The following is a 9,036-nucleotide window of genomic DNA, read 5'->3' as shown; positions in this document are numbered from 1 at the left end:
GATGGAGCGGAAATCCTCCAGGGACATCTCCATGAAGCTCTCCTGGAGGTACTCCAAAAGCCTAGCCACAAGGTTTCTGGGCAGTGCAGCCTTATTCCGTCCTCCATGGTAGGACACTTGACCAAACCATGCTTGCAGCAAGTAATCTGGTATATTGCATGACAAAGCCTGGCAGCCTATGGTCCCCGTGTTTGCTGGCATTCAAGCAACATCCATTCTTTATCTCGCTGTGTAATCCTCAGGAGAGTGATATCGCTCATGGTAACCTGGTTGAAATACAGGAATTTAATTAAGGGGACAGATGTGGCCATTCCTACTGGGCTGTTTGCCTGTGGCTGAAAAGAAATCCTTCCCTGCAGTTAGCCTAGTGCGGGGGGGTGGGGGGGAGGGAATTGGCTCAGAGTTTTTTGCGTTTGGCTAGCAGGTATCTTCCCTGATACCAGCCATGCGGTGGGGGAGGGATAAAGCCATCATCCAGAGAATTGGATGCGGGGGGGTTAGTTTGTTTTCTGCTGCTGAAGGTTAACAGGAAAACCGCAGCACTCAACGGGCTTTGCTTGGTATGTGGGAAAGGAGGGCGCAGAAGCCAAAAGACAATGGCTTACCATGGCCGCATGCAAGCCGAATTCTGTTGCCTGGACCTGCGTCTGTGATCTCTAGCAGCAAAGCCACAGGCACTCAATATTAAGAGGCAAAATGCGACCTTGCACAGAAATCACATGTGCTATGTAATGTGAATAGTGTTGGTCACCGTGAAAGAGTATAAGCATTGTTCTGCAAAATGTATCTTTTTAAAAAATTCTCTCCTTTTTTCCCTCCCTCCAGCAGCTACAAATTTTTCAAGCCTCCCTGCTCCGTCCCGAAGGCTATCTCAAATAAGGCGTCAGAAAAAGAAGACGCGAGACAACGTGAGGAGAGGAGAGACGCTCGAGATGAGAGGTGGCGGCAGGAAGATCAGAGGAGGCAGGATGCAATGCTGGGGCTGCTGCGTGACCAAACAGACATGCTCCGGCATCTGGTGGAGCTTCAGGAACGGCAGCAGGATAACAGAGTGCTGCTACAGCCCCTGTATAACCCCCCTCCCCCCTCACCATGTTCCATAGCCTCCTCACCCAGACGTGTAAGAACGTGGGGCGGGGGGTGGGGTGGGGGGGGCTCCGTACACCCTCCCATTCCACCCCAGTGGACAGCCCAAGCAAAAGGCTGTCATTTTTTTAACCTTTTTTTAGTGGCCTTTTCCTTCCCGCCGATCCTCCTCCCAAATCCCACCTGGGTTCTCTCCCTCTTTTTATAATCAATTAATAAAGAATAAATGATTTTTAAACGATAGTGACTATTTCCTTTGAAAGCAAGATGGGGGAAGGGGGAGGGTGGGTTCCTTATGGAGAATGAGTCAATAAAGGGGGCAGGTTTTCATAAAGGAGAAACAAACAGGAATTTCACACTGTAGCCTGGCCAGTCATGAAACTGGTTTTCAAAGCTTCTCTGATGCACAGCGCTTCCTGGTGTGCTCTTCTAATCGCCCTGGTGTCTGTCTGTGCGTAATCAGCAGCCAGGCGATTTGCCTCAGTCTCCCACCCTGCCATAAAGGTCTCCCCCTTACTTTCACAGAGATTGTGGAGCACACAGCAAGCAGAAATAACAACGGGGATATTGGTTTGGCTGAGGTCTGAGCGAGTCAGTAACGATCTCCAGCGACCTTTTAAATGGCCAAATGCACATTCTACCACCATTCTGCACTTGCTCAGCCTGTAGTTGAACAACTCCTGACTCCTGTCCAGGCTGCCTGTGTATGGCTTCATGAGCCATGGCATTAGGGGTAGGCTGGGTCCCCAAGAATAACTATTGGCATTTCAACATCCCCAATGGTTATTTTCTGGTCCGGGAAGTAAGTCCCTTGCTGCAGCCGTTTAAACAGAGTAGTGTTCCTGAAGACGCGAGCGTCATGAACCCTTCCCGGCCAGCCCATGTTGATGTTGGTGAAACGTCCCTTGTGATTCACAAGTGCTTACAGCACCATTGAAAAGTACCCCTTGCGGTTTATATACTGGGTACCCTGGTGCTCCGGTGCCAAGATAGGAATATGGGTTCCATCTATCACCCCACCACAGTTAGGGAATCCCATTGCAGCAAAGCCATCCACTATGACCTGCACATTTCCCAGAGTCACTACCTTTCGTAGCAGCACCTCAGTGATTGCTCTGGCAACTTGTATCACAGCAGCCCCCACAGTAGATTTGCCCACTCCAAATTGATTCCCGACTGACCGGTAGCTGTCTGGCGTTGCAAGCTTCCACAGGGCTATTGCCACTCGCTTCTCAACTGTGAGGGCTGCTCTCATCTTGGTATTCTGGCGCTTCAGGGCAGGGGAAAGCAAGTCACAAAGTTCCATGAAAGTGCTCTTACGCATGCGAAAGTTTCACAGCCACTGGGAATCATCCCACACCTGCAACTCTATGCGGTCCCACCAGTCTGTGCTTGTTTCCCGGGCCCAGAATCGGCATTCCATGGATAGAACCTTTCCCATTAACAACATGATCTCCAAAGCAGCGGGGCCCGCGGTTTGAGAGAATTCTGTGTCCATGTCCATGTCCTCATCACGCTGTCGCCGCCTCCTCCTCGCCTCGTTTTTCTGGTCCTGGCTCAGCATAAACTGCACGAGAACGCGTGAGGTGTTTACAATGTTCATGACTGCTGTCTTGAGCTGAGTGGGCTCCATGCTTGCCGTGGTATGGAGTCTGCAGTGTTCACCCAGGAGAAAAGGCGCGAAATGGTTGTCTGCCGTTGCTTTCATGGAGGGAGGGGGGAGGATATACCCAGAACCACCTGCGACAATGATTTTTGCCACATCAGGCACTGGGATCTCAACCCAGAATTCCAATGGGCGGGGGAGACTGCGGGAACTATGGGATAGCTATGGGATAGCTACCCACAGTGCAACGCTCCGGAAATCGACGCTAGCCCCAGTACATGGATGCACACCACCGAATTAATGTGCTTAGTGTGGCCGCATACATTCGACTTTATACAATCTGTTTCTAAAATTCGAATTATATAAATTCGGATTAATCCCGTAGTGTAGACATACCCTTTCTTCTGAAGTATCAGGTACCCACTGTTGGAGGAACCATGCTCAACTACACAGCCTAGTGGTCTGATTCACTATGGCAGAAGGTGGGATACCAGACCTAAGAATCCTGTATAGAAGACAGCATACCGGATTAGGGGGACAAAGGATCCTGCAGTTCTGTGGTACTTTTGGTCAGTTTGTTGACCTATAGGTGGAAGCACTGATTTGTGGTTTTGTGGCTCCGCAAGTGACAGAGAAGGAAAGTGAATTTCCATTGCATCATCTATGGAGAAAATAAAGGAATGTTAGCAAGAGTTCAAGCACACATCTCCACAAACACACTCACACAAACACCCTACTGAGAACCAGCAGCTCATGGCACACAGGCCATCCAACAACTTTCAGAGGAAAAGCTACAGATGTTGAGTGGGAACTAGGGTCCTAGCGGTGAAGGGCTCCCTTTTCCAGTACCTGTGAGCCAGCCAGAGCCCCTGATCTGGGAGTAGACTGGAACCAGTGTCCCAGAGCAGGAAAGGCTCCATATTCTATTCCCAATCCTGCAAGATAGCCAGACACTTTCACCTACTCCTTTCTAATTGAAAACACTCTTCTGCATTTCAAGGCGCTCCTCTAAGATATGGAGGCAATATTCCTTTTTACATGTAACCCTTCTGCCAGGTGGAGCCGGCAGCAATCACGGCCGGGTTCAATATCTAGGGGTTCCTTTTCAACAATATATCACAAAACTGGCTTGAGCCCCCACCTAGTAAGCTGGGAAAATTACACACCACCCCTGGATGCCTCTGAAAAGCAATACTTCCCCACTTGCAAGCACACAGTCTGATTATGGAAAAGAAACATTTAATGAAAGGAGGGAAGTCACCTGATACTAATTAGTGAAAATGCCAGAAGCAGGAGACACAGCCCAAAATGCATGGGGCAGTGCCTTCTGCCTCGTTCTTGAGTTCTACAACCACAGTTCCTTTTCTGTGCCCCTCTCTGCTCCCTCACCATACCCCACTCACAGTAGCTATCCTTCGTCAGTGAAGACCCAGGGTTCAGAGGTGCATCTGTGTGAGTTCACCTCCCACCCTGGGAAGAAGGTTGAGGCAACTCGCCTGGTCGCTGATTACGCGCAGCCAGACACCAGGGCGGTTAGAGGAGCACAGCAGGGCGCGGTGCGCATCAGAGAAGCTTTGAAAACGAGTTTTGTGACTGGCCAGGCTACTGTGTGAAACTTCTGTTTGTTTCTCCTTGAACCCTCCAAACCGCCCCCCCCCCCGACCCGGTTCACTCTACTTCCCTGTAAACCAACCACCCCACCCCACCCTCCCCTCCCCAATTCGAGCACCGCTTGCAGAGGCAATAAAGTCATTGTTTCTTCACATTCATGCATTCTTTATTAGTTCCTCACAGAAGTAGGGGGATAATTGCCAAGGTAGCCTGGGATGGGTGGGGGAGGAGGGAAGGAAAAGGACACACTGCATTTTAAAACTTTAACTCTTATTGAAGGCCAGCCTTCTGATGCTTGGGCGATCATCTGGGGTGGAGTGACTGGGTGGACGGAGGCCCCCCCACCGTGTTCTTGGGCGTCTGGGTGAGGAGGCTATGGAACTTGGGGAGGAGGGCTGTTGGTTAAACAGGGGCTGTAGCGGCGGTCTCTGCTCCTGCTGCCTTTCCTGCAGCTCAGCCATACGCTCGAGCATATCAGTTTGATGCTCCAGCAGATGGAGCATTGACTCTTGCCGTCTGTCTGCAAGCTGACGCCAACTATCGTCTTCAGCCCGCCACTTGCTCTTTTCATCCCGCCATTCAGCCCGCCACCTCTCCTCTCGTTCATATTGTGCTATTCTCATGTCCGACATTGACTGCCTCCACGCATTCTGCTGTGCTCTATCAGCGTGGGAAGACATCTGCAGCTCCGTGAACATATCGTCCCTCATCCTACGTTTTCTCTTTCTAATGTTCACTAGCCTCTGCGAAGGAGAAACATTTGCAGCTGGTGGAGGAGAAGGGAGAGGTGGTTAAAAAAGACACATTTTAGAGAACAATGGGTACACTCTTTCATTACAAGGTCGCATATTTCGGCTTGCAGGCAGCCATGGTAGGCCACAGTGTTTTGGCTTTTTTAACTTTCTTAACATGCGGGAAAGGTTGCAAACAGCAGCGCATTTCCCATATCAAGGATGAATTGGGTTGTCCATTTAAAATGGGTTTTCAATGTAAAAGTAGGGGCTGCGGTTTCCCGGTTAACATGCGGCACAAACCCAAGTAAACCACCCCCCCACACACACATACACGATTCTCTGGGATGATCACTTCACCCCTCCCCCCACCACGTGGTTAACAGCGGGGAACATTTCTGGTCAGAAGAGCAGGAACGGGCGCCTCTGAATGTCCCCTTAATAAAATCACCCCATTTCAACCAGGTGACTGTGAATGATATCACTCTCCTGAGGATAACAAAGAGAGATAAGGAATGGATATTGTCTGCATGCCAGCAAACACCGGGACCATACTCTGCCATGCTTTGTTATGCAATGATTCCAGACTACGTGCTACTGGCCTGGCGTGGTAAAGTGTCCTACCATGGCGGACGGGATAAGGCAGCCCTCCCCAGAAACCTTTTGCAAACGCTTTGGTAGTACATAAAGGAGAGCTTTCTGGAGATGTCCCTGGAGGATTTCCGCTCCATCCCCATACACGTTAACAGACTTTTCCAGTAGATGTACTGGCCGCGATTGCCAGGGCAAATTAATCATTAAACACGCTTGCTTTTAAACCATGTGTAATGTTTACAAATATTTACAAAGGTACACTCACCAGAGGTCTCCTGTGTGCCCTGAGGGTCTTGGGTGAGTTCGGGGGTTACTGGTTCCAGGTCCAGGGTCACAAACATATCCTGGCTGTTGGGGAAACCGGTTTCTCCGCTTCCTTGCTGCTGTGAGCTACCTACAGTACCTCCATCCTCATCTTCCTCGTTCCCAGAACCGTCTTCCCTGTGTGTTTCTCCAGTGAGAGAGTCATAGCACACGGTTGGGGTAGTGGTGGCTGCACCCCCTAGGATCGCATGCAGCTCCGCGTAGTAGCGGCAAGTTTGCGGCTCTGCCCCGGACCTTCCGTTTGCTTCTCTGGCTTTGTGGTAAGCTTGCCGTAGCTCCTTAATTTTCACGCGGCACTGCTGTGTGTCCCTGTTATGGCCTCGGTCCTTCATGGCCTTGGAGATCTTTTCTAATATTTTGCCATTTCTTTTACTGCTACGGAGTTCAGCTATCACTGCTTCATCTCCACATATGGCGAGCAGATCCCATACCTCCCGTTCGGTCCATGCTGGAGCTCTTTTGCGATCCTGGGACTCCATCACGGTTACCTGTGCTGATGAGCTCTGCGTGGTCACCTGTGCTCTCCACGCTGAGCAAACAGGAAATGAAATTCAAACCTTCGCGGGTCTTTTCCTGTCTACCTGGTCAGTGCATCTGAGTTGAGAGTGCTGTCCAGAGCGGTCACAATGAAGCACTGTGGGATAGCTCCCGGAGGCCAATAACGTCGAATTCCGTCCACACTACCCCAATTCCGACCCGCAAAGGCCGGTTTTATCGCTAATCCCCTCGTCGGAGGTGGTGTAAAGAAACCGGTTTAAAGGACCCTTTAAGTCGAAAGAAAGGGCTTCGTCGTGTGGACGTGTCCAGGCTTAATTCGATTTAACGCTGCTAAAGACGACCTAAACCCGTAGTGTAGACCAGGCCTAAGTCAGTGCAGCCACAAACTGCATCGATCTAGGCAGCATAGAGGTTCATGGGAATTGTAGTTCAGGCTCCATGTACCCCCATTCTCCCTATGAGCAAGAGTCCTTGACCAGATTATAAAAAGAACAGGAGTACTTGTGGCACCTTAGAGACTAACAAATTTATTAAAGCATAAGCTTTCGTGGGCTACAGCCCACTTCTTCGGATGCATACAGAGTGGAACATATATTGAGGAGATATATATACACACATACAGAGAGCATGAACAGGTGGGAGTTGTCTTACCAACTCTGAGAGGCCAATTAAGTAAGAGAAAAAAACTTTTCAAGTGATAATCAAGATAGCTCAGTACAGACAGTTTGATAAGAAGTGTGAGAATACTCACAAGGGGAGATAGATTCAATGTTTGTAACGGCTCAGCCATTCCCAGTCCTTATTCAATCCTGAATTGATTGTATCTAGTTTGCATACCAATTCCAGCTCAGCAGTCTCTCGTTGGAGTCTGTTTTTGAAGTTTTTCTGTTGTAATATAGCCACCCGCAGGTCTGTCACTGAATGACCAGACAGGTTAAAGTGTTCTCCCACTGGTTTTTGAGTATTTTGATTCCTGATGTCAGATTTGTGTCCATTAATTCTTTTGCGTAGAGACTGTCCGGTTTGGCCAATGTACATGGCAGCAATGCCCCTTTGTCACATGACTGCAGGTACATTATGAGATATGTAGTCCTGCTGGAAGCCTGATCTGGGGTGGGGAGAATGGGGGCATATGCAACCCAAATTGCATCTCTTGCGGCACCATGCACCTTAGGCAGATGTAGTTCAAAGGGGAACTGATTCAAAGCTAAACATTTAGATTCAGTTCAACAACTAAGAAGAAAATGTGTTGTTTTGAGAATATAGAAACATTCCATGTCACTAGAAAAGACTGAAACAAAATATTTTGTCATTTCTGAATCCATACTTTTTTTTCAACTTTTTATTCTGCGAAAAATGTTACTTCTAATGGTCATCCCATTTTCTCTCAGCTCTAATTTAAACCCAGTTCATTTTGTAGACAAAGTCTTTTTAAAAGCATAGTGCAGATGGGACCATTAGTGTGTGAATAATGGGGAATCATAGTAGGAGACAAAGCAGTTATCTTCAGGTAATGCACTGCAGTAGTGGCAATGTAGCGCTTTAGTAAAGACACTACTATGCTGAAGAGAGAACTTCTCCCATCATGTGGTTAATCCACCTCCTCAAGAGGCATTAGCTATGTCGACAGGAGAAGCTCTCTCGTCTACACTGGGGGTTAGGTCAATATGACTACGTCGCTCAGGGGTATAGACCTAGTCAAGGACACATGAAATAAGGTGAAAAGCCAGAGAATCAGATGTAGGGTTTTCTTTCGTCAGAGAGAACACTCCTGGGACAGACATGTTGAGAAAGGGCTGACTAAAGCAACTTATGAAGAGATTTTGAAAGAAGTAAATATGCACAGTTTGGATAAATAATGAATAGCTAGAAGGCACAATAATTCACTACATGCATTTAAAAAGAGTAAATACCCAAGAAGAGGGGACATATTTAGGGGACTTGAACAGATAAAATTAGGAGTAAATGGGCTGAAACCAAGAAAAGGGGAGCGTTTCAGGAAACATTTTCTAACTGTGAAGAGGCTCTCAGACTGTGGAGTAGTTTCCCGAAGGGAAGGGGGTTGGAAGTCCCATTAGCTGAGGCACTTACAACTAGTATTATATAAATCCCTGGAACATGCCATTCAATTCTAGGACAAACCACTTCTCAAAATGCTACACGTTGTGGCCAGTTGGCACTTCATGGGAGCAGCAGGAATGGAACTTACAGGCTGGTGTTCCAAATTCCCAGGCCTTGATCACTCCATCCAAAGGAGACCACATTACATGTTAGCCGTATCAGGCCCCGGCACACAGCTGAGTATTTCTGTTTCCATCCTGTAGCAGGCAGAGAGAATCTACAGTCCCACAGTTCATGTTTACAAGTAAGGAAGATCCCGCACTAGTCGCTAACTGGAAAAGGTGAGGGCTATTGGACACAATGGTGCTTAGCAGATTTTTCCCACAGACCCTTCCCCCCGGCTGGCTGCGCAGGGCAGAGCCCTAGCTGGATGGGACACACCTTGGCCTAAGAAGTCCTGGGTGAAGCTGTGATCTGGGGCTGAACAGGGATAAGGGGGTTGGGAACAGAGAGGCCAGGAGCCAT

The 9,036-nt window shown here is 48.7% G+C and overlaps 1 protein-coding gene across 1 annotated transcript in view; it reads right to left on the bottom strand.

Moving 5' to 3' along the window:
• LOC117884964 (alpha-2-macroglobulin-like) overlaps positions 1 to 9,036 on the bottom strand; it is a gene marked incomplete at its 3' end in the record, with an annotated part of 185,606 nt that overhangs the window by 102,614 nt on the left and 73,956 nt on the right.

This window comes from Trachemys scripta, chromosome 1 (assembly GCF_013100865.1).
Source record: "Trachemys scripta elegans isolate TJP31775 chromosome 1, CAS_Tse_1.0, whole genome shotgun sequence".
Taxonomy (NCBI): Eukaryota; Metazoa; Chordata; order Testudines; family Emydidae; genus Trachemys; species Trachemys scripta.
The sequence above is the reverse complement of the archived record's forward strand: the minus strand, read 5'-3'. Positions and strand labels throughout refer to the sequence as shown.